We start from the raw sequence: 24,850 nt of genomic DNA on the forward strand, positions 1-24,850 counted from the left end.
CTAAAAATATAAAACTTAACTGGGCTTAGTGGTGTGCACCTGTAATCCTAGCTACTCAAGAGGCTGACAGGAGAATGGCTTGAACCCAGGAGGCAGAGGTCGCAGTGAGCCAGGATCATGCCATCGCACTCCCGCCTGCACGACAGAGCAAGACTCCATCTCAAAAAAATAAAAAATAGCCGGGCGCGGTGGCTCACGCTTGTAATCCCAGCACTTTGGGAGGCCGAGGCGAGCGGATCACGAGGTCAGGAGATCGAGACCACGGTGAAACCCCGTCTCTACTAAAAATACAAAACAATTAGCCGGGCGTGGTGGTGGGCGCCTGTAGTCCCAGCTACTCGGAGAGGCTGAGGCAAGAGAATGGCGTGAACCTGGGAGGCGGAGGTTGCAGTGAGCTGAGATTGTGCCACTGCACTCCAGCCTGGGTGACAGAGCCAGACTCTGTCTCCAAAAAAAAAAAAAATAAAATAAAATAAAAAATAAATGAATAAATAAAAATAAATAATTTTTTTAAAAAAGTAGACAACCTGCAAGAATACATGGGTAATGTAAGGAGAAAGATGTAAATTCTAAGAAAAAAATGCTAAAAATCAAAAGCACTGTGACAGACAAAGAAGGATGCCTTTGATGGGCTCGTCGCACAGCTTGACATAGCTGAGGAAAAGAATCAGTGAGCTTGAATACAGGTCCACAGAAACTTCCCAAACTGAAATGGGAAAATAATAATAAATGGAAAAAGAACTACAGACATCCAAGATCTATGGATAACTTCAACAGTTTTAACATATGTGTAATTCTTTGACCAAAATAGAAGAGAGAACATAATAGAATAAATGTTTGAAGTAATAATAGCTGAGAATGTTCCAACATGAATGACAGACACCAAGCTATAAATCTGTGTCGGTCAGACAAAAACAAACAGGATTAAAGAAACAAAAAATGAAACTAGGCATACAATTTTCAAACTGCAGAATACCAAAGCAAAAAACAAACAAAAAAAGGACAGAAAAAGTGAAAATCTTGAAAAAAGCTGAATTCGGGGTATGGGTGCAGTGGCTTGCCTATGGAAAAATAGGACAAGAAACACAGGGGATTTCTCATCAGAAACCATACAAGCAAGAAAAGAGTGGAGTGAGATATTTAAAGGTTTGAAAGACAAAAAATAACCAACTAAGAATCTATATCTAGAAAAATTCTTAAAAAATGAAGGAGAGGCCGGGCACGGGGGCTCACGCCTGCAATCCCAGCACTTTGGGAGGCTGAGGCAAGCGCATTACGAGGTCAGGAGATTGAGACCATCCTGGCTAACACGGTGAAACCCCGTCTCTACTAAAAATACGAAAAAATTAGCCGGGCGTGGTGGCAGGCGCCTGTAGTCCCAGCTACTTGAGAGGCTGAGGAGAATGGCATGAACCTGGGAGGCAGAGCTTGCAGTGAGCCGAGGTCGCGCCACTGCACTCCAGCCTGGGCGACAGAGCGAGACTCCGTCTCAAAAAAAAAAAAAAAAAAAGGAAAAATAAGGACTTACTTGCTGAGGTAATTCACCATCAGACCTATCCTTCAAGAAATGTTAAAAGATTTTCTCCAGACAGAAGGAAGATGATGTAGGTCAGAAACTTGGATCTACATTAAGAAAGGAAGTGTTGGAGAAGTAATAAATGGAGGTAAAATGAAATCTTTTATTTTTATTTTCATTAATAATTTAAAGGATAACTTCTTATTTAAAGCAACAATAGTAACAGGTCATTGTAGCATATGGATAAGAGAAAAGACTAACAGCAATGCTATGAGGAATGGGAGGGAGGATTGGGAACACACTCTTATAAGATATCTACGTTACATGTGAAACAATACCATGATTTGAAGGTGGACACACATTAGTAAAAGAAGAAAATCTATATTAGAAACTCTAGGCTGGGCACGATGGCTCAGACCTGTAATCCCAGCACTTTGGGAGGCCAAGGCAGGCAGATTGCTTGAGCTAACGAGTTTGAGACCAGCCTGGACAACATGGTGAAATCCCGTCTCTACAAAAATTGCAAAAATTAGCTGGGCATGGTAAGCTACTCAGGGGGCTGAGCTGGGAGGATGGCTTGAACCTAGGAGGCAGAGGATGCAGTGAGCCGAGATGGCACCACTGCACTCCAGCCTAGGCAATAGAGCCAGACTTTGTCTTAAAAAAAAAGCAAAGAAAAGAAAAAAGAAACTCTAGAATGGCCACTAAAAAATTCTTTAAAAAGTATAATTGATATTCTTTAAGAGAAGATAAAATGGAACCACACGAAATGCTCAATTAAAATCAGAGAAGGCAGAAAAAGCCGCCACTGGCAACCAGTAGGAAACAGTTACAAATATGATTGATATTCATCCAAATAGATCAACAATTGTGTTAAATGTGAATGGTCTAAATACACCAATTAAAAGACAGAGATTGCTAGAGTAGATAACAAAACAAGACCCCACTATATCTTGCTGACATTAAGTACAAAGTAGCTGTTTGGTTAAAAGTAAAGGGATGCAGAAAGATATACCATGTTAACCCTGATCAAAGGAAAACTGGAGTAGCTACATTAATTTCAGATAAAAGGGACTTGAGAAAAAGGAAAATTATCAGGGATGTGGGGGGAGGGATAGGTAAGAAACTAGTAATCATAAAGGGGCTAATTCTCCAAGAATACATAATAACCCTAAATATGCATGTGCCTAACAATAAAATGTCAAAATATGTGAGGAAAAAATGATAAACCTGAAAGAAAAAGTGGTCCAATCCACTATCATAAGATACTTCAACATTTCTCTATCCATGATTGATAAGATCAGATAGGCAAAAAATCAGTAAGGATATAATTGACCTAAACAGCATTATCAACTTTATTTAATTGATATTTGTAGATCTAGCAATAGCACAATACACATTCTTCTCAAGTTGGCATGGAATAATCACCAACATTGGCCACATTCTGATCTATAAAATACACCTTATCAAATTAAAGAAAAACAAATTATACAAGGTATGTCTTCACACCACAATGGAAGTAACCTAGAAATCAAGAACAGAATGATAGCTGGAAAATCCCAAATTATTGGAAACTAAACAACACATTTTTAAATAACATTTGGGTCAAAGAGGAATCTCAAGAATAACTAAAAACATTGATCTAAATAAAAATTAAAGTACAACTTTTCTAAATTTGTGGGATGCAGTAAAAGCGGGGATATTTATAGCAGTAAATGTATACATTTGAAAGAAGAAAAATCTAAAACCAACAACCTAAATTGTCACCTTGGATAATAGAGAAAGAAGAGCAATTTAAGCCTAAGACAAGCAGAACAAAGAGGAATAATAAAAATTAGAGAATAAAATTGAAAATAGAAAACAATAGAAAAAAATCAACAAAACAAAGAAAAAGCTGAAAAGATGATTAAAATTAATAAACCTATCCAGGTTAACCAAGAAAAAAAGACATTGGGCATAGTTTGCCAATATCAAAAAATGGAAGAGGAGTCATCTATACTAATTTCATAGATATTAAAAGAATCATAAAGGTTTATGATGAACAACTTTACACCCACAAGTTTGAATATTTAGATAAAAAGGACCGATTCCTTGAACGATACAACTACATTTTACACAAAAGCAAACAGATCACCTAATAGCTCTGTATCTGCAAAGACCAAGAATCAAAAATCAATGAAGTTTCAAAAAAATCACCAGATTCAGATGGTTTCACCAGGGAATTTTACCAAACATTTGTGGAAGAAATGATACAGGTTCTTTACAATTTCTTACAGAAAATACAACTAAATATTACTTCTTAACTCATTTTATGAGGCCAGCATTACCCGCATACCAAAATAAAGACATTACAAAAAAGAAAACTATAGCCAAATATTTCTCATGAACATAGATGCAAAAGTCATCAACAAAATATTAGCATATTGAATACAATGGTGTATGAAAACAATTATATAGCATGCCCAAGTAGAATTTGATCCAAGTATGCAAGACTGGTTCTTTGAAAATCAATTGAAAATCAAGCAGTGTAACCCATCATATCAAGAAGCTAAAGAAAATAAAATCACATGACCATATCAATAGATGCAGAAAAAGAATTTGGCAAAATCCAACATCCATTCATGATAAAAAAACTCTGCAAACAAGGAATAGAGAGAACTGCTTAATCTTGATAAAGAAGAACTAAAAAAATCCTACTGCTAACATCATATTTAGTGGTAAGAAACTGGATACTTCCCCTAAATTCAGGACAGGACTGTTAAGAGAATGAAAAGACAAGCTTCCACTGGCAGAAAATACTTGCAAAACACGTATCAGATAAAGTACTTCTATCCAAAATACACAAAGAACTCTTAAAACTCAACCATAAGAAAACAACCTATTTTTTTAATGGGCAAAAGATGTGAACAAACATCTCACCAAAGAAGATATACAGATGCATATGAAAAGTTGCTCCACATAATTTTTCATTAGAAAATTGAAAATTAACAATGATATAGCACTATATGCCTACTAGAATGCCTAAAATTGTAGATGATAGACAGATGGATGGATGGATGGATGGATGGATGGATGGATGGACAGATAGAGATAGCTAATATCAAGTGCTGGCGAGGATGAAGGAAAGGGATTCATATTTGCTGATAGTTATAAACATGCTATAGCCACTCTAGAAAACTGTTTGCTTCTTATAAAGTTAAACAAATTTACCATAAGATCTAGCAATTGCACTCCTAGATATTTAGCCAACTAATTTAAAAACTTTTGTCCATACAAAACGCTGCATGCAAATGTTTATAGAATGTTTATTCACAGTCGCCAAAAACTGGAAACCACCCAAATATTCTCCAGTGGGTGACTAAACAAAATGTGGTACAAATAATGAGACTCCCTTCAACAATAAAAAGGACTATTACTATACACAATAACATGGATGAATCTCCAAGGTATAATGATGAGGGAATAAAGTCAATTTCAAAATGTTACATATTGCGTAATTCCAAGTATACGACACACAAAGACAAAACCGTAGCAATGGAGAACCTATCAGTGGTTACCAAAAGTTAGGGATGGGAGGGGCGTTGTTATAAAAGGGCAGAACTAGGGAGCTCTTTATTGCGCTAGTGATTACATGAATCCAAACAAGGGTTCAAGATCACAGGATTATATATCAAATAACCAATTTTACTGAATATTAATTTTAAAAGTCAAATTATTAAACACTATTAAACACATACAATGTTTAAAGTCAAGCAAAAAGTCCTAAACTAAAAGTAAAATAATGATTGTTTAGAAGTACACCAGGATGGTATGGGTCATCTGCAATGTAACGTCCTGTTTGGGATAAGGAAGCGTGGCTACATCTACAGGGTGACGTGAGAAGGGCCCAGAGCAGCGAGCAGGTCTTGCCATCAGGGAGGGGAACCATCTGAAGGGGTGGCGTGAAAAAGTCTTTAGAGGAAGGCAAAACATGGGAAAAGGTCACAGAACCTCTTTGGGAGGTAAAAGGACCAGCTTTGGATTAGGTGTAATGCACAGGCCCCAGCGCAGGGCGTAGAAACTGCAGCCTGGACAGCCTGGGTGGGAGAAAGTTTGGGATGTTTAGGAAGGAAGGGTGCGCCAGCCAGGGGGAAGAAACGAGATAGGTGGCCGCAGATGGCGCGAGTCAGGCAGCAGGAAAAGGCAGGCTGTTTAAGCAACGTTTCCTGCAGTCCAGGCAGACAGCGCAGAAGGGGGCACCCTGAGGGGCAAGCGTGGGAGAGCCGGAGCGGGCGCGCGGGCGCGAGGGCGCTGTGCGTCCCCCCTACCTCAGCTCGCGGCCGCGAGCACGCGCTCTCCGTGCCCGGCCCCGGCGGTGCGGGGGCGGGGCACAGGGCGCGGCGCGCGCACGTTCGCGCGGGGCGGGGGCGGGGCGCGAACGCGACCGGTGACGCCAGAGAAGGGCGCGCGCCGGGAGGCAGCAGGCGGAGCCGGGAGGCGGGCGCTGCGCGCGGCCGCGGGCGGAGCGGAGGGGCGGGAGGGGCGGAGCGGAGCGCGGGAGGAGGCGGGGGAGGAGAGGCCACCGGGACCGCGAGCGGCAGCTGGGGAGGGGGCCGCGGAGCCCGAGCGGGAGCAAAACAGCTGATCTGGTTTTCCTTTAAAGCGAGAGAAAATGGAAGTCGGGTAGCGGCGACTGCGGCGCTGCGGGCTGGCGGAGCGGAGCGGCGCGGCGCGGCAGGTAAGACGGCGCTGGCCGCGGTGCTGCCGGCGGGCGGCGGGGCCGGGCCCGCGGACCAGGCAGGTGCGCTGTCGGGGCGCGGGGCCGGCACCGGCTCCTTCCCGAGCTCCGTGGCGAGGCAGGTGGGCGTTGAGGCCGGGCAAGCGCGGGGCCAGGGCGCGGGGACGCGGGGGGCGCGGACCCCGGCTGGGCTTGCCGGCGCGTCTGCATTGCGGGCTCCGCTCCGGACCCCGCGGGCTCGGGGGCCACCGGCTCCGGCCCGGCGTGGCGCGCCTCTCTCGGGCAGGGCGCGGCGCTCCCGCTGGGTCGGGGCTGCTGCCTCCGCTCAGCCCTTTGGCTGTCCGCACTGGAACGTGATGCCAGGCGTGGGGCTACCGGCCCCTCGGTCCGTGCGCGCGCGTCGGGGGTCCCGCGGCTCTGGCAGACGGCCGGGCAGGGCCCGGCGCCGAGCCGCGAGCGAGGCCGCTTGCCGGGCACCGGAGCTGTGGCTGCGTGGGTCTCCGCGGCCCCGCGCACCACCGTCCCGCTCGCTCTGCTGGGTCTCGCTGGACAGCAGGCAAACCATTAATGCAATTTGGCTGTGAACCCAGAGGCCTTCCCTAGTATCTCCTCACTGGAGGGGAAAAAATTGCATCTGCGGTGCTTTAAGTGCTCCTTTAAATTTGGGAGATGTCAGTGATGTCATCATTAACTAAAACTTTCCTTCATTGGACACAACCGCTCAAGTGTACCCTCCTCCCTCCCGGTGAAGCTATTGCAGCCCTTTGAGAATCTCTGTAATAAAATGGATTTGCCTCTGCTCTGTAAACTCAGCTACCTCACACAAGTGCAAATGACTTTTATTTCTGTCTGTTGGCTTGAGAATGTATAGATTTAAGAGTAGCTGAAGGGAAACTTGTGAGACCCCGATCAGGGAAATGCTTCATCCACAGCACAAGGATCCAGGGGAAAGTCATGTATGACATGCACATGGTTACCGCCGGGTGATAGCTTTGTAAATGGAAGTGGGCTGTAAGAGGAACAGTTTTTAAAAATATTATGGGGCAGATAATGTTTCCAGGAAAAGGTTGACAGCGGGGCCTAAATCTTTACAGGTCTTAATTGCTTCAGGAAAATCTGCAGGTGTCCTTCTTCACCATTCTCCTCCTCCAGGGTGTGCCCGGGAGAAGCCTGCCATGGGCGAAGGCGGGGAGGCAGGTTCACTAGGGTCCTCCCAGCAGCTGTGTGTCCCACCAGCTTCAAAGGCCTCTTCAAGACCCAAAGAGGGTTCAGGAGAACAGAGGTAGATCTGCACGGCACATTCAGTTCTGGGTAAACATTCCCTGCTAAATGGGATCAACACTCCATTATTTTATTGTGCGTGTGCCATTAGCACCAATTCTTATGGGAACAAAACTAAGCAAGTTCTCAAGACAATCTGAGTATCTACTTAAGCCTATCATATCGAAAGGATATCCAATAAGGGACAAAAGTATTGACATTTTTGTATTTAATAATTAATGACACCTCCTAATTGGTTAAAATAAGCATGACTTAAATTATTAGTGTGATTGTATTGGGTCTGTAAGGAATTTAATACCATATGCCACTCAAAAGTTGGAACCTGGTTAGGAACTTCAATCTTTTGAACCCTGTATTGGTGTGAAAAGAATGGGAAAACAGTGGTTACTTAGGCCTGTAGTGTTCAGGCTGATAATGGGTGGAAATCACCGCTTTACGAAGTATTGCCACGTGCGGGTCTCACCTGGGCCTGGATCATAGGTGGCAGGGGTTTTCCCTTAGAAAGTAACTCCTGAGGCCCCCAAGCTTGGTGGAGAAGGAGAGGGAACACCTTTCTCTGAGCAAGTGTGTGTAATTCTTGGCCTCTGACCTCCTGATGGTGCCGCATTTATTCCCAATGGTGTGCCTAAGTGAGATGAGAAACTGGCTCCAAATGAGCTGCTTTTGGATGACACTGCTCCCGCTGTGTGTAGTTGCTTTAGAACTCAACTCTTGAGTTGTGGCAGAGATTCTTCTTTACAACATGTCCTCAATAGTATAAAGATTGGTTTTTAAGGGTCTGGATTCCAAACTCTTTGAAAATGGAGTCTGTGAAATCAGTCTGGCCCCATATCCGTCTTTTTTTTTTCACCTGTAGACTCGTGAAAATATTCACCACGTTTATGGTTTAACTCACTGTAGTGCTTGTAAAACTTCAAATGCAAGTGTTTCCACTAAATCTTTAGGTATGGGTCACATTTCCCTAAAACATTTTAAAACAACCACTTTAAAGCCTCTTCATCCGCCTTGTATGTTTAGAGTGCTTAAATTTGGGAGTTATCAGTGATCTCCCAAAAGAGATCACTGTCACATTTTCCGTTTCTAAGAAGTCAAAATTGCCCTGATTTTCTTTCTGTTCCCTCTGGGATCTTAAGGTCATTTATTCATGCCTTAGGCCCACAGAAGAAAGGTTGAATCAGCTCTTGTGGGCCAGCAGGGGGCGTGCTAAACGCGGCTTGGCGGGCCTGTGTCAGAGCCACCTTGGGAGTGGATCGTCAAGTTGAGGCGGGTTCATATGTGTGCGCCGGTGTGCTCCGTCCCCGATTCCCCCCGCCCCTCCCCCTCCGCTCCCGCATGCCTGTCTTCCAAGAGATGGAAACTTAAGGAGGGTTGGGGGCAATACTTGAATGACCAGAGGTTGTGGAGTCTGGAATGCAGGCCTCCCTAGCAGAGATTGCTTCAGTGGCTCCATGTCTTTAGAAGGTGGCTCTTAGCACACTTTGAGTCTCAGGATTGAGTGCCTTCTCAGACTGCGGAAGTGAGAATGTTAGTTTGGAGAGGAGAAAGTTGACTTCAGTGAACTACTGGCCGGTGTCCTGGTCAGGGCGTGAATGTGCCCGCCGGGGCAACCCCGTGGAAATCCTCTCCTGCACATCCTTGATGTTTGCTCCTGGCTTTGACTCCCGATTGACTTAGGCCCTGGGACCCTGTGTGGTGGTACTTCCCAGAGGGGCCTATTTGACCCCTTGCACTGGATTATAGGTGGCAGGTGTCCACTTAGGAAGTAACTCCTGTGGCCCCCAAGCCTGGTGGAGGAGGGAAGGGGCACTTTGCTCTGAGCAAGCTGTGTGCAAGTCATGGCCTCTGACCTCCTGATGGTGCCACATTTATTTCCATGACGTGTCTAAAAGAGATGGGAAGGGCTCTTGGCCTCAAAATTTCTCTGATGAAAAACGTTTCATTACTGTGCTTTTATTTTTCCCTAGAAAATGAAAACAACAACAAAAAAGGCAACTGTGCTTTTTCACTTAAAATGTGCTTTATTTGATTTTAAGTGTGTGCCAGGTTATTCAACCACATGTTCCCTGGGAGGCTTTTCCTTGCAGGGTCTGAGCTCAGAGAGGCCAGCTTGTGCTCCAGGGCCATCTTGGTGAGTTGGGATAGGTGTTTCCCATGCTTAGATGGTCATTGCAGCATCTGGGTGTGTTGCTGAAGACCAAAAACTGCTCTCTCCTACTGAGGTTCCTCATGGAGGCCCTGTGCAAAAGGGAACATCACACTTTAAAAGGAAAGAAGTTTCACAGATGCCCTACTAGAGAACTAGCCCAGTACTATGACTGGGCATTTTTTTATGCTTCTCATTCCACTTAAATTGCGTGGAAAACTGAACTACTGATTTCAAGGGGGCAAGTGGGAATAACATGTTTTTCAGGTTTAGTGAATCAGGCTCTTCACCTTGATTGAACACTGTAAATGGTTAAAGGGGAAGTGCCACTAGATGTAAAATAGGTGATGCCAAATCCCTTTAGAAGCTGTTCATCCTTGAGGACAAAATGGGAATAAGATATGCTGGTTATTTTTTGTAACGTATTTAATGTGAAAATATTTTACCCTTGAACCTTGGAAAAAGAATTTTATTTGCCCATTGGTAGACTGCCATGTCTCCCAAAAAGTTTGTGTGTGAGACCAAGAATAAGATGGCCTTAACAAGATGCCACAAGTGGGGAACCGCCTTCGTCACACTTTTGGAATGGCGTTCTTCATCATTCATAGTAACAGACGAGAGAAGTGGGTTAAAAATAAGTCTTTAAAAAGCTGAAATGGAGAGAAGGGCCGGACGCCGCCTTATTGCTTGCCTGTGTTGTGGAGGCGTGTTTAGCTGGCTGGTTTGCACACAGCATTTCTGGACCGGGAAGTGGGGGTGTATAGACTAGGATTGGGAGGGAGTGGGCCATGCAGCAGCTACAGCTGGCCAAGGCCTGGCCTGTCATGCTCTAGGTTCCTCGCGGCAAAGGGAAAGAGTTAGTCTCCCATGCATCTAAAGCCTTGTTCGGTAAAATTGCATGATTCCACAAAACCCCAGTCCTTGCTATTACCAATTTCTGCTCCACAGCATCTCACGTTCTGGGAAGTCAAATACACATTAATGCTAATACAAGTTTTAAATACATCTCTCTTAGTTAAGTAGATAAGTCTAAAGTAAACTCATTTTGTAGGATTGAAGGATTTTGAGTTTCTCCTTCCAAGGAAATATTTTCTATTCGAGCATATTTTATTCTTAATCTCATTTTCCTTATAAATATAATGGAAATTTGATGTTTGAATGAATATACATGAGTAAGATGCAGTATTGACTTTTATGAAATATAAAATTAGACCTTTGAAATTCATTTCCTTGTCTGTTCAGCGTTTCATTTGTTTTATTAGATTACTGTTAAGTTTCACATGGTGCTGGGGGTTGGTGTGAACAGACCATACACCCATCCCTCTGTGAGATTAGATTAAGTTTCTCAGTTACTGAGACAAAGGTTTAGGAGCTCACTCAAGAGGAGGTGGCTGCCTGGAGTGAGAGCAGACATCTGTCTGTGGTGCAGGCAGGTTGAACCTTGCTACCTCTTAGAAGACCCCAGTTTTCATGCCCCCAGGGCTAACACACCCATCTTCAAATAATTTACCCAAATAATTTCTGTGCCCACATTTTAGGAACTTTCTATGAATTAAGTTCTCCGAGTTTTTACAGTAAGCTCAGGGTTAGCATGTTAGCCTGTCATGTCTTCGTTGCAGAAGAGACCACACAATGCACAGTGTCCTGGACTCAGCACGTCCTCCTCCCCCAGATCACCTTACATCATCCCTGAAGTCCATGCAATACCCTTTTATCTTGGGGGTCTAAAAACCATACCATGGTTGCAGCCCATTTCCTCACAATTCCTCTAATGATGATTTGAGGTTTCAAGACAACGTGTGTTATTGTAGTGTGGGCAACACATTTGCATGTATAATTTTTCATGCCTTTTACAAAAATTGTTTGACATCCAAGAGGTACATAGTTAACTTTTTCTTTGTAAAATGTATGAATTGGAGTATTTGTTTCGACTGTCTTTTAAAAAATATACCATCTCTTGAAAGATCATCACTGAACAGTAAAAATAAATGATACATGCTTCCAGCTCACTTGGACTTGATGACCAGTTGTGTGACCTTGGGCACAGCCCCGGGGGGGTCGCAAGGGCAGAATATCTCTTGGGCCATCCTGTAGGCTTTAGGGTAGAGCAGATGAGTGAGTGTATGCCATGGGTTCTTAAGTTCTAGATTGATAAGTTGTTCAGTAAAAGAAACTGGAGACAGTATTTGTCTCACCATTAGCCCAGTTTCTATCCTTTGACAGTTGATGTAGTTATAGTTTGCACTTGTAACCAAGGCGTTGCTTAGATGAACTTGCTTTGATGTGTGTGTGTGTGTGTGTGTGTGTGTGTGTGTAGGAAGAGGAGGTGTGGGTAAAAAGAATGGAGGGGCTTCTATGGCTTGGGGATTCTTGGAGTTAAAAGTCATTAGCCATGATATAGTTTGGCTGTATCCCCACCCAAATCTCAACTTGAATTGTATCTCCCAGAATTCCCATGTGTTGTGGGAGGGACCCAGAGGGAGGTAATTGAATCATGGGGCTGATCTTTCTCATGCTATTCTCATGATAGTGAATAAGCCTCACAAGATCTGATGCATTTATCAGGGGTTTCTGCTTTTGCTTCCTCTTCATTTTTCTCTTGCCGCCACCATGCAAGAAGTGCCTTTCGCTCCCTGCCATAATTCTGGGGTCTCCTCAGCCGTGTGGAACTGTAAGTCCAATTAAACCTCTTTTCGTTCCCAGTTTCGGGTATGTCTTTATCAGCAGGGTGAAAACAAACTAATACAGTAAATTGGTACCAGTAGAGTGGGGCGTTGCTGAAAATGTGGAAGTGACTTTGGAACTGGGTTAACAGGCAGAGGTTGGAACGGTTTGGAGGGCTCAGAATAAGACAGGAAAATGTGGGAAAGTTTGGAATCTCCTAGAGACTTGTTGAATGGCTTTGACAAAAATGCTAATAGCAATATGGACAATAAGGTCCAGGCCAAGGTGGTCTCAGATGGAGATGAGGAACTTGTTGGGAACGGGAGCAAAGGTGACTCTTGTTATGTTTTAGCAAAGAGACTGGTGGCATTTTGCCTCTGCCCTAGAGATTTGTGGAACTTTGAACTTGAGAGAGATAATTTAGGGTATCTGGCAGAGGAAACGTCTAAGCAGCAAAACATTCAAAAGATGACTTAGGTGCTGTTAAAAGCATTCCATTTTAAAAGGGAAAGAGAGCATAAAAGTTCAGAAATTTGCAGCCTGACAATGCAGTAGAAAAGAAAACCCCATTTTTTGAGGAGAAATTCAAGCCAGCTTCAGAAATGTGCGTAAGTAGCAAGGATCCTAACGTTAAACACCAAGACCATGGGGAAAATGTCTCCAGGCCACATCAGAGACCTTCATGGCAGCCCCTCTGGAGAACAGGTCTGGAGGCCCAGGAGGAAAAAGTGGTTTCATGGACTGGGCCCAGGGTCCCCGAGCTGTGTGCAGCCTAGAGACTTGGTGCCCTGTGTCTGAGCCACTCCACCCGTGGCCAACAGGGGCCTACGTAGAGCTCAGGCTGTGGCTTCAGAGGGTGGAAGCCTCAAACCTTAGCAGCTTCCAGGTGCTGTTGAGCCTGTGGGTACACAGAAGTCAAGAATTAAGGTTTGGGAACCTCCACCTAGATTTCAGAAGATGTATGGAAATACCTGGATGCCCAGGTGAAAGTTTGCTGCAAGGGCGGGGCCCTCATGGAGAACCTCTGTTATGGCAGTGCAGAAGGGAAATGTGGGATCAGAGCCCCCACACAGAGTCCTTACTGGGGCACTGCCTAGTGGAGCTATGAGAAGAGGGCCACCATCTTCCAGACCACAGAATGGAGATCCACCAACAGTTTGCACTGTGCACCTGGAAAAGCCATAGACACTCAATACCAGCCCCTGAAAGCAGCCAGGAGGGAGGTTGTACCCTGCAAAGCCACAGGGGTGGAGCTGCCCAAGACCATGGGCATCCATCTCTAGCATCAGCGTGACCTGGATGTGAGACATGGAGTCAAAGGAGATCATTTTGGAGCTTTAAGATTTGACTCCCCTGCTGGATTTTGGACTTGCCTGGGCCTTGTAACCCCTTTGTTTTGGCCAATTTCTCCCATTTGGAGTGGCTGTATTACCCAATATCTGTACCCCCATTGGGTCTAGAAAGTAAGTAGCTCGCTTTTGATTTTACAGGCTCATAGGAAGAAGGGAATTGCCTTGTCTCAGATGAGACTTTGGACTGTGGACTTTTAAGTTAATTCTGAAATGAGTTAAGACTTTCAGGGACTGTTGGGAAGGCACAATTGGTTTTGAAATGTGAAGACATGAAATTTGGAGGGGCCAGGGGCGTAATGATATGGTTTGGCTGTGTCCTCACCCAAATCTCAACTTGAATTGTGTCTCCCAGAATTCCCACATGTTGTGGGAGGGACCCAGGGGGAGGTAATTGAATCATGGGGGCTGGTCTTTCTTGTGCTATTCTTGTGGTAATGAGTAAGTCTCATGAGATCTGATGGGTTTATCAGGGGTTTCCGCTTTTGCTTTTTCCTTATTTTTCTCTTGCCACCACCATGTAAGAAGTGCCTTTCACCTCCTGCCATGATTGTGAGGCCTCCCCAGCCATGTGGAACTGTAAGTCCAATTAAACCTCCTTTTGTTCCCAGTTTCGGGTATGTCTTTATCAGTGGTGTGAAAATGAACTAATACAAGCCAGCTCTGTTAAGCAATGCTAAGTGAAGTTCCTCTCACTCAGAGTAGATACTGAGCTCCTGGGAAGCCAGTTATGTCCCCTGTATCTCAGGTGCTGCTTTGCATGAGAATAACAGGCACACAAGGGCTCATTGGGCAGGATCATTACAGAACGTACTTCCTTATCCTTGGGGATGATGAAAGATTAGTCCTTTACATGAAAAACTAGGGGGTGGGAGAGAAGAAAAGAATAGCATTCCAAAGGTAGAGTCCTCGGAGTAGATTTCAGGGAGGAGAGTGGGCAGTGACTGTGACCTGAGGTACTGCCAGAGAAGGTGGTCTTGGCATTTTCCCCTGGGGGAGGCATGATGCCAGGCTAGGGTCTGCACTGTCACCCCCACCCTAAGTATATTCCCTTGCAGAGCCTAGAGCTGCTCCCAGAGCATGTCCTTGGTTCTGAGACCACTGGCCATCTCTTGCCATTGATGTTGACTGCCATGGTGAAGGACACGGGTGTCTGTGCCATCTGTGCGATGACATGGGCCCCCAAGGAAGGATGTGGGTCCTTTGCAAGTACAGCGTTAGATTATTAGATTGAGTGAAAACTCTCTGATTGTCTGTTTAACTTGGCATTGAGGGTCTGCAGCTATTGGGTAGGCACATTGAAAGGTTGTACTTAATCCCTTGGAAATATGTCCTAGAATTGCAAGGGTGGGTTGCAGTTCATCCCCAAATCTCTTGATTATTCTGTTTACCTTGTCGAGGTATTGAATGTGAACTCAGCTCTTGGGTCCACGTGGTTGTAAGTGCCCATTGACTCTGGGTTCTCAGACACAGCACATGCAGCCAGTTGGGACATCCCTCCAGGGTCCTCTGCCTGTTCTGGAAGAGGTAGACAAGGTTTCTTCTACCAAAGCTGACTTATCCCATTTACAATCTGGCAAGCAGTATGTTCAGAAATGCATCATCAGAAAAGGTGCTTCAGGGGCTCTAGAAGAGGAGAGGATACAGGTGAGCCAGCCCACTGCTTAGCATGTATGGTTTATTAGAAGATCGGTGTGTGGTTGCATTCACATTAGACTCTTTCCATGCCCGTTGACTAGTGACTAGAGAACCTGGTCCAGGCTGGAGAAAGAGAGTGCCCCCAGCCTAGAGGACGCCTCCTTCTGGCTTGGGTCCCCACTCTGGGGATATTCTCTAGGTCTTAACTGAACATGTGAAATGAAGAACCATAGCTGCCTACTCTGATACCCCTTTCAACTCCATGATTCTGTGCAAAATTAATTCCCTAGTTCTCCCAAAGTGCTGACTGATCAAGGGGAAGGGAAGCCCTGCTCAATGCTGTGAGAGAACAGATAGGAAAAATTAGGTGTCTTTTAAAAATATTTATCTCTGGCCGGGTGCAGTGGCTCATGCCTGTAATCCCAGCAGTTTGGTGGGCTGAGGCAGGCAGATCACGAGGTCAGGAGATCGAGCCCATCCTGCCTAACACAGTGAAACCCTGTCTCTACTAAAAATTTCGCTGGGTGTGGTGGTGGGGGCCTGTAGTCCCAGCTACTTGGGAGGCTGAGGCAAGAGAATGGTGTGAACCCAGGAGGTGGAGCTTGCAATGAGCCGAGGTTGCACCACTGCACTTTCAGCCTGGGTGACAGAGCGAGACTCTGTCCCCCTGCAAAAAAAAAAAAAAAAAAAATATATATATATATATATCTCCACTTCTGGGGTTGAGGAGAATACTGAGCATTTGAACAAGTATTTATAATTAGAAATGAGTTGTGTGGACATCGTTCCTCCCTTTGACTCTTAAGCCCTTGAGGAGAAGCTCGTGCATTATTTCTTATTACATCTCTGAGGCACCTTGTTCAGAACAGTCTCTCCATTCATGTTTGTTAAATGCATTTAATAGCCCTATGGGAATTAAAATTAGAAATTTAATTATTCTTTCTCGAATTACTTAGCTCCCATGAGTTCAGAAGCATTGCAGTTGAGAAAGTTGCTTATATAAAATTTGAAACATTTCATACTTAAGCTTGCAGTTCAGTGGCATGCAAAATTGTGTTTACTTGGGTTGCAGATAAACAAAAACCAGATAATTTACTGATTAGTTGTAATGGGACTTGCTTGTCATACAGCAGAGTGTGAGTTCAAAGAAGAATTATAGTTTCAGATTTTCCATTCCATAGATTTTTAAGAATGAAATAAATTAGTTGTACTACCTTGAAAATGTTAGTGATAGAAAAGAGAAAATGGAAGGTCACATGAATATGTCATATTTGAAACAATCTTTAAGGAAAAAAGAAAATTCATAATGGAAGAAAAGACGTGATCGATTAAGATGATTGATTACATTACCTTCCTGTATTAAAAAATGGTGGCAAATCCTAAACCTCAAAATCTCTTAATATCTCCCCAGAAAGGAAGATACCACTGCCAGGCCTGTGTCACTGCTGGGTACGTGCTCAGAGTTGCGGCTGTCCTGGCTCTCTGAAGGGCCCAGGCCAGAGGTCCTCCACTTCCTATTGAAACGATATGGGTACTTTAATCTTAATGTCTGGGCGCTTCCTCTAGAGGTTCTGATATCAGCAACCAAGCCACAGCCTTGGAACCCATTGGGACTTTTATAAAAGCCCCTATTGAATCTGGGTTTGAGAACCACTAGCTTCAAGGAAGTTCTTGTAACTTTAGAAATGCAGGGAGACAGTTCCAGGAGAAACAGGGAGGACCATGAGTTCCTCTTCTCTTCTTATATATTATCCCACAAGGGGCAAAGAAAGTCGGTCTCCTTAAAGCAGAAAATTGAAAGACATCTGTACAATGAACTGGTAGAACGTTTACTATTTGATGAAATGATAATTTTATATCACTTAACTGAATATATAGCTGGCTTACAAATGTTTATGTTCACGAGATCTGTTGTATAATGTGGTGGCTAAATTAATAACAATGTATTATAGACTTGACATTTGCTAAGAGTTGAAGTGTTTTTACCATAAAAAGTAATAAGCATGTGAGGTAATGCATACATTAATTAGCTCTATTTAGCCCTTCCATGTACAACATGATGTATTGTACACCAAAATATAAACAACAAAAACATAGTTTTGTCAAGTTGAAAAATAAAATAACAACAAAAAAATACAGTTTTGTTATTAAAACAAACAATGGTAAGATGTACAGCCATGCAGAAGGAAATCAAACTGTTTGCCAGGTTTGTTAACTTGCATACAGCATATCATCATGTCTTTGCAGTTTTATAGTGCTTTGCAGTTTGCAAAATACTTTTGTGTAGATTATCTAATTTGATCTTCCCAATAACTCTGTTGTCAGGAGGGAAGTTGTTCCCATTCTACAGATGAGTAGACTGAGGATGGCAGTCTGTGGTTTTCCGCAGTGGTGAGAGTGACCGGCACACTTGGGTTGCCCTGTCTTCAGGCCCCATGTGACTGCCCCTCACCTGGTGATAGTTGGTCTGGTGGACTCCACCACTGCCTCCCTGACATTTTAGTGACGTCTGTGGGAGGCTAAAACGAAGACTGTGAGGCTTACTCTGCCTGAGACTAACTCAGCGGCTAGCCCAGTGAATGGTGGGGCTGGCCGGGTTGGTGGTGTGCAGTGGGATGGGGATGTGAGCCAAGACGGGGATCCTGGCTGTTGTTCTTGTTATGTTTGCCACATTCTCCTGCGTCTCTAGGCTTGCTGTCTTCTGTGGCAGCAGCATCTGTATAGCATTGTACATCCGTGAGAGCAAATACCTGCTTTCCCTCCTTAATAGTGTTTTCCTTGGACAAGTCTTTGTGCCCTTAACTATTCCTGCTGCCCTGTCCTGCAAGGTTGGGGTCCCATCCCTCTGCACTTGGGCATTTGGCAGATGCACATGGCTGAGCTGCTGCCTCTTCCTCTGGTCCCAATTTTCTGTCTGAGATTTCCCCTTTGTAGAGGGGTCTTTGAACGAAGCCTTCCATGCTAGCCACGCTGCGCAGCAAGAGGCATTGGACCTCGGGGCTAAGGCATTCAGGCCTCCCTGAACATCTTGACTATGACTACTCTGGTCAGTGGCTATGGTCCGCCTCAGTCTGCTTGCCACCCTTGCCCTCTGGCTACCTGCCACACCTGTCTTATGGGCTCTCTCCCTGCTCCAAGAGGTCCTCAGCGGGCTGCTGGGGCCTTTTGACTTCACCTTTCTGCCCCTGAACAATACTCCTTATCACCTGCCCCCTTGTTATTTTATCTTGGCAGGAGAATAAGTTCTGCCCTTTCTGGGAAGACAACAGTGCCACGACACAGTGATATACATGCATTTGTCCCCAAGGTGTTGAGTGGGAAACCATGCTTTCTGCATAAAGTACTACTGGGAATTTTTTATTTTAAGAAATTAACCTTCCCTTGCTGATTTTCTTTTTCCCTTTCAATGTTCTTTCTGTTGCAAAAGTTGCCCAAGAAGGAACTGAACTACTGCACACATTATAATAGAGAGGGCTTGTGGTTCAGTGCTGCAGTCTCAGCAGAAAAGCCCTTTTTCAGAATTGAAAGTCCAAAGTAGACATTGCTAAGAAAAAGTGAGCAATCAAGTGGTAATACCCTTCATGGTCCAGGAGATGCCCAGGACAGCAGAGCAAGGGAAAGCTGAGTGTTAAAGGACGTTGGGGGCAGTCTGGAGTCACACGTCGTCCGCCCCAGAGCATGTGCTGTTTATGTCACAATTTTCCTAACACCGAGGGGCCCAGCTCAGGCCATGCTGACTGCCCTGTGGCTTGCATTTACTCTATCTGTACACTCCCCCTGGGTCCCAGGCTTCTCCCAGGACAGCTTGCCATCCCTATGTGATTTCCTTTCCCGAGTGTGTGTAAGGGGGAGGGCGTGGGAACCCAAGTGCCAGCAGAGGGGACTGCGAGTGCCCAGGCCAGGCCTGGGTGAGAGTGAGATACTCTCAGCCCCGGCCCCCACACTGGGTTTGCTTTCCATTTGTGCTGCCTCCTGCTGGGAGGCCCGGCTCCTGGCTAAGGCAGTTCAGCTACCAGCTCCAGTGTCTCTGTATGTGACATCTGCCTTACAGGTGACAGCAGGCCCTAGGTGCTACCGTGGGCTCTGGTTGGCTATTTTCCTAGCCCCTCTTCCTACAGGACAGAGCACAAACTGTCCACGTGCATTTATTTTTTCTTCAGGGCTGGGGCAAGTTTGGGCCAGGAGCTGGGTCTAAAATCTGTTCTATCCATTGCCTGGGAGCTGAGGGGTCTCAAGGAAGCGTCTCACTTCTTTGAGCCTCTATTTCCATGTTGTGGAATGAGGGTAAGACTAGGTACCTTTCAGGATTGTTCTTATAGGATTATTGTTGTCAGGACAACAGAGGGATGGTTGGCGTTTTCCGGCCGCCAACTATTAGAGAAAGGTCACCTGGAAAAAGAGAGGGGCTCAGTGGTCAGGGGCTGTACCAGTGACAGCGCTCTGTCCAGCAAGCCCCTTCTCCACCGACTTCTGTGATGCTCCTGGCTGCGAAAGAGCTCAGAGCCAGAAATGACAATCTGGACCCGTTGGGCAAATGTCAGAATTTCCTTGTGTTCTTTCCTTTTTAGGGAGCATACCAAAGGATTGTTCAAACCTTTGTCCGCTGTGCGTCATCGCTTTAATTTTTACATAGATTGTAGACGAGTTTAATTAACATGTGTGGCAAGGAAGGCTTGAGAAGAAGCTCGTCCTGAGTGAGCTCCATTTTGCTCGTGGCGTTTTGAGTGTAACCATCTATTTGGGGGAAACTTTGTGAAACATGTTCCATAAAAAATAGTGACATCTACAAAGATAAAACTAATACAGAGCTTTTCAAACCTCACACTCTCAGCATTTTGCTCCTCTCTGTGCATACAGCAAGGCAGTGGGTATACATTGTTCTGTAAAAATCAAGTCATACTAGTTTTTACTCTTTCCTTTGCTTAGTTATTTATTTTTCATGAAAAAAATCTAATATTTGCACAGGTTAAAAGAATAAGTTCAGCAAAACAAAACAAGAGCATATGGTAAAATGGGAGTCATTTTCTTCCCTCAATCCCCATACCTTTCCCAATTGCTCCTTGTGCATCTTTCTAGAAATGGTCTGTGGATATCTAAGACTATTAAACACATAGGAACATACATAGAATACTTATTGGAGATGATTACATTTTTAGTCTACAATACATGCTATTTTAACTAAAAAAGTACTCAGTTAAATTATATTTTTATTTAGTGGTTAAAGACTTGCTGAATTTAAGTTACATGTCTTATTTCTTAGAGCATAAAAGTTTCTAAAAGTTCCCTTTCTTGGTTTAGGTAGACCAGCCTGGAGTTACCATTGACGTAGCAGCCCCTCCCAGGCATGGCTCCTATAGCAGAGCTGACTGATGTGCAGGAAGTAATGTCTCCCGGCCACTCAACTTATAGTCCTGTAGGTTAGCTGAGTGCCCAGGAACAGGAGACGGATTTGGGGAGCAGGTATAGCCTCCATTCAATCCCTGTAAAATTAGGGGAAAACTATGAAATACCTGTTTGCCTGTTGTTGCTGTTTATTAATGTTGCATTTGCTATTTGCGAACTACTGTGTGTTTAGGGTTGGCATCCGCTCACTCGGGTTGAAAGGTTACTAAATTTGCATATCAGTGCTTCCTTTTCCTCCCACCCATTTCCCTATTTTGTTACCCACCCTATAACTTTTTACATTGTCAAGGCACATAACATTGGTCATCTCTTAGGTAATTTGTTTTCACAGTTACTTATTCTTAGTGCTCTGTTTAAATAGATTCCAGGATCACACAGTATCAGTCTTTTTATCAGTAGTTCCAATGGATACATTCTTGAGGATTTTTTTTTTTTAATTTGTTTTTCGGTTGTCTGGAGTTCATTGTATAGTTTGTTTAATCCCTGGCTCTGTTTTCCTCGTTTCTTGTTCTCTTCTCACATGGCTCATGGCACACTCACACTTGAAGAATTCTTGCAAGCTTGAAAATAACTCTTGCCTGATTATAAAGGTCTTGAGTTGCATAATTTCCTTAAAACTATATAGAGATATTTCTCCTGTCTTTTAGCATAGAGTTATTATGGAGAAATTTGAAGTCAGCCTGTTTTTGCCTAGATGTTCACATGATTCTTTTAATTCAGTTAATTTACTTGAATGTTTCTGGATGCTGGTATTGCTGTATCACTTTCTTTTAAACTAAGCACAGTAAAACCCTTGTAATTGACAGAGATATGTCAGTTTATTTCAGAAGTTTTCTTGTATTATATCTATGACCTTTTTTCTGTTAACAATTCAAGAATGTTAATTATATGCGCATTGTTTCTTTTGAATTACATTTGTCATCTCTTTGATAAAGTTGATATTTCATATTATTCTCCATTTCATTTGCTTATCTCTTGGGTTGATTGCCTTTATTCTATTATTTAGTTGCATCTAATGTGGTTTTCATCCCTATTCCATTTATTTTAATTTTTATTTCTTCATTTCTTTTCCATGCTCTGATTCTCTTTCTGTTGGTTTATGATCTCTTCTTTGTTGTTGTTGTTGTTGTTGTTTTTTCCTTTTTAGGAGAGTGTGGTAGGCAGGAAGACAACCCCTCAAAGATGTCAGTATCCTAATCCCCAAAACCTGTGAATATGTTACCATGCATGGCAGGAAATTAGAACTGAAAAATGAAATAGAGCATGGAATTAAGGTTGCTAGTCAGCTGACTTTAAAATAGGGAGACAATTCCTGGATTGTCTGCATAGGCATGATATAATCAGTAGGGTCTTTCTTAAAAATGGAAGGAGGGAGGCAGAAAGATGAGAACCAGAGTGATGGCAGCTTCAGGACTTTGCCTGACATCATTTGAGGTGGGGGACCAAGAGCTGAAGCATATGGGAGTCTTCAGAAGCTGGAAAAGAAGAGTGAAACGTTTCTCTTTATGGTGGGCAGAATAATGACCCCCAGAGGTGTTCCTGTCCTAATTCTCAGAACGTCTGCATATGTCACCTTATGTGGCAAGAGGGAGTTTTCAGGTGTGATTAAGTGAAGGTCTTTGAGACACGGAGATGATCCTGGACAACCCAGGTGGGCCCCAGGTGGGCCCCAGGTCATCACAGGGAGGCATAGGATTGTGGCAGTGAGAGCAGAGGTCAGAGTGATGTGTTTCCTGGAAGGGGTCCACAAGCCAAAGAATGAGGGCAGCCTCTAAAAAGCATAAAAGACAAGGAGCAGATCCTCCCTGGAGCATCCAGAAGGAACGCAGCCCTGCCAACACCTAGATTTTAACCCGATTTTAGATTTCTGACTTTCAAAACTATAAGAAAATAAATTTATATTGCTTGAAGCAACTCAGTTTGTGGTAATTTGTTACAGTAGTAATAAAAAACTAACAGAAAAAATGGAAAATATTTTTATAAAGTCACTTTATCTGTGTCTTTATGGGTATTTTCTCAGGCATCTGCATTTGCTCTTCTCCTTCCCTACCCTCTCTTCTGTGCCTGATTCCCATGCTGGTTGCTTTGTGATTTTAGTCACTTTTGAATGGGGTCAGGTCTTTGTTGAAGAATGAGGATGAGGGTGAAGCTAGGGCGGGGTGCACACTGGATTCAAGTTTGTGGTCTGAAATACATTTACTCCACATGAATTCCCTTTGTCTAAAGCAGGCTATGTTCCCTAGATTTCAGGGTTTAAGTTGGGTGTTGTTCATAGCAGACCTCTCGTGTTTCTGTCCTACATTTGCTGCCTTTCTCTCTGTACAAGGCTGAGTCCACAAGCTGAGGCCCGCTCAGCGGCCATGCTTCTGTGTCCACACAGCCCTTTCATGACCAACCACATCGGGGCTAGGCCATTTCTCCTGGCGGCGCCCATGTGCCTCCCCAGGTTCAGGAGGTGGATGCTGGCTCTCTGTGTCCGTTCCTGATTGCATTGATTCTGGTACACTCAGTGGTTTGTGGTTTGTGGTTGTGTCTGTCTCCTTGATTTGTTGGGGGTGGAATATATTTCTCTTTCTAGTTTTCTCTCTCCCTTTCCTTTTTCATTGTTTCTGGGGCTTTCAAAGAAAGTGTGGAGGAGTAGATTGTTTGCTGGAAGCTGAGAAGCTGCTGTCTGCTGAATGATTGTGTGGATGCTGAGGGGTTTTGCTTGTAATCTTTGGGGACTTCTTGTGCTTTGAGAAATAGGTCACTGTTTTGCACGGATGCTGAGCATTGTGTAGTAACTTTGGGGCTCCTTTTCCAAGAAGAGTTTTTGTTTGACTCCGGAACAATTCTTCACAAAGGCTCTTTTGTTAGATTAGACAAGCTATTGTATTAGAGATTTGGCATCCCAGCGAGGGCCACCCAGGCCCTTCCTTGCAGAGCAGCCTGGGGGGAAGGGAGGTGTCAGGTACCACCCTGGACGTCTGTCCCCACTCTTCCCCACCTCTTCAGCCTGTCCCTGTATACTGCCTGGTCCTGGTGGCCTTGGAGTGACCACCTGTCTCTTGGAAGTCTGTGACCTTTTGGGTATTCATTAGTATAACCTTGAATGAATTCTTACTGCTTTAGTAATTTAAATCATTGATGTAATGAATATTAAATTAGCGCTGTAATTTCTAAGTGATAAGAGTAGCAATCATTGATTGCCAAGTGCTTTGCCTATATTATCTGGTTTAGATTTCACAGCTGCCCTGCCAGGCAGGTATCAGTGTTCAAGCCCACTTCACAGATGAGCCCATTGAGGAGCACAGAATTGGCCAGTTGGCCACTCACATGGCACAAGCTGTCTTTGTAAACATCTGACTTGGTCCTTTGTATGGAGGAGGCATGTAGGTACTTTATCAGATCGAGTTGAAGGTTATGAACTTTGTGTATTCTCTTATAAGCTATTTGTAGCTACAAATCTGTGGACCCAAACTGTATTTTGGAATAGTTTATTGCAATAATTTGAGATTTGTTTGTTTTAAATTCTCAGTTTAAAATAGTTATATGTTAACAACCCTTATTTTTTTAGAGTTTCTCCATCTGCAAAACTTAGTTTCAAAGGCCATGGTGACTTAAAAGTGAGAAATCCTAAATTCCAAGGAACAAGAGTTGATGATTTCCCCTCAGCCTGGCCTACTGTAGAATGTCCTGTGGGCACCTCCTTCAGTCTGTTGCCCCTGGGGCTCCTGCCAGCAAGTGGTGTGAAAGGGAGAGGGCACCTACATTTACTGTCTCCAATTGCTGGCAAAAAGTCTACCTTGAGTTAAAAGGCAATCAGGGCTGGGCGCAGTGGCTCATGCCTGTAATCCCAGCACTTTGGGAGGCCAAGGAGGGCGGATCAAGAGGTCAGGAGTTCAAGACCAGCCTGACCAACATGGTGAAACCCCGTCTCTACTAAAAATACAAAAATTAGCTGGGCATGGTGGCACGCGCCTGTAATCTCAGCTACTAGGGAGGCTGAGGCAGGAGAATCACTTGAACCCAGGAGGCAGAGGTTGCAATGAGCTGAGATTGTGCCACTGCATTCCAGTCTGGGCGACAGAGCGACACCCTGTCTCAAAACAAAACAAAACAAAACAAAACAAAACAAAACAAAACAGCAATCAGCTGAA

At 44.2% G+C, this 24,850-nt stretch overlaps 1 protein-coding gene across 1 annotated transcript in view; it reads left to right on the forward strand.

Moving 5' to 3' along the window:
- Window positions 1-6,055: 6,055 nt before the first annotated feature.
- OTUD7A (OTU deubiquitinase 7A) overlaps window positions 6,056-24,850 on the forward strand; it is a 392,070-nt gene continuing 373,275 nt past the window's right edge. The window contains exon 1 of the mRNA XM_032175334.2: window positions 6,056-6,233. The gene's annotated coding sequence lies outside the window, so the exon portion shown is untranslated. The remainder of the gene's footprint in view (window positions 6,234-24,850) is intronic.

This window comes from Hylobates moloch, unplaced genomic scaffold, assembly GCF_009828535.3.
Source record: "Hylobates moloch isolate HMO894 unplaced genomic scaffold, HMol_V3 SCAFFOLD_14, whole genome shotgun sequence".
Classification (NCBI taxonomy): domain Eukaryota; kingdom Metazoa; phylum Chordata; class Mammalia; order Primates; family Hylobatidae; genus Hylobates; species Hylobates moloch.